General features: G+C 43.1%; 1 non-coding gene across 1 annotated transcript; it reads right to left on the reverse strand.

The window, feature by feature from the left end:
- Nucleotides 1–626: 626 nt before the first annotated feature.
- Nucleotides 627–734, reverse strand: LOC123616511 (U6 spliceosomal RNA). The gene has a single exon (XR_006724527.2). It is a non-coding gene; the product is annotated as a U6 spliceosomal RNA (small nuclear RNA).
- Between the last annotated feature and the right edge of the window lie 662 nt (nucleotides 735–1396).

Raw genomic sequence — 1396 nt, forward strand, 5'->3', positions numbered from 1 at the left:
GAAGGCGGTACCTGAGCGGGATGGAGAGGATGAGGGCATGAGTGAGGGAGATTTGCAGGAGAGGATGCCACCGGGAAGACAGGACAGAGGGTGGATCCCTGTGGGTCTGTGGAAGGATGGCTTTGGGGAGCTTTAACAGCAAAGAGGTGTGAATTGACTTAGTGGAGCTTAGGGAAGGCTGTCCCAAAATACACCACGATGGCATATTGATTATTTTATTTTTCAAACTGAAGTGGAGTCGATTTACAATGATGTGTTAGTTTCTGGTGTACAGCATAGTGACTCAGTTATACATATGCATATTATTCTTTTTCTTATTCTTTTTCACTATAGGCTATTAAAAAAATATTCAATATAGTTCCCTATACCATACAGTAAGACCTTATTGTTTATGTATTTGCCAATCCTGAACTCCCAATTTATCCCTCCCCACCCACCTTCTTCCCTGGTAACCATGTTTGTTTTCTATGTCTGTGAGTCTGTCCCTGTTTTGTAAATTCGTGTCACTGCTTTTGAGATTCCACATATAAGTGACATATGATTTTTGTCTTTCTCTGTCTGACTTACTTCAATTTGTATGTTGATCTCCAGGTCCATCCATGTTGCTACAAATGGCATTATTTCATAAAAATATGAAACACTTCACGAACTTGTGTGTCATCCTTGTGCAAGGGCCATGCTCATCTGCTCTGTATCATTCCAATGTTAGTATAATATGCTGCCGAAGTGAGCACTAGATTATTTTGAATTAAAGTTACTTAAGAAATGGCCAACGCAAGAGGGACACCCTGACCTCCTCTGTCTCCCTGAAAGCAGGAAATAAACCCCTCAAGGGAAGGTGCACCCCTGCACCGGAGGTGGAAGGACACCTTTATCCCTGAAAACAGGGAATCCGGGCCAAGAAGCCTTTAAAAACAAACCTTGTTACTTCTTTAATTTACTACCCCCAGCCCAAACTCTGTTTAGAGTCTTTACTAACTGGGTACCCAAACCTAAGTTTCTTGGTTCTGTCAATTCTTCACAAATGTATTGTTCCTTTGTCTAAAAAGAATAAATGCTGCCTGCTTTGGCCACTTCTCAGGTCCCATTTTTAGGAGACCTCCATGCGTGTGAATTAACATTTCTTTCTTTTTCTCTTGTTAATCTTTCTTGTGTCAACTTCGTTATTAGTCTAGCCACGAGAACTCATTGGGAGACTCCCCCTCCCAATGGCCTGACACTTTATCGGGGTCTCCCTGCTGCTGTGTTGAACAAAGAGTAAAGGAGAGGGTATCAGCCTTCTCAGGCTGCTGTAACAAAGCGCCCCAGGCTGAGTGGCTTAAACGCCAGACTGTGTTTTCTCACAGTTGTGGAGGCTAGAGATCTGAGGTTAGGGCTGTCACCCTCTGAGGAAAGA

This window comes from Camelus bactrianus, chromosome 2, assembly GCF_048773025.1.
Source record: "Camelus bactrianus isolate YW-2024 breed Bactrian camel chromosome 2, ASM4877302v1, whole genome shotgun sequence".
Lineage (NCBI taxonomy): Eukaryota > Metazoa > Chordata > Mammalia > Artiodactyla > Camelidae > Camelus > Camelus bactrianus.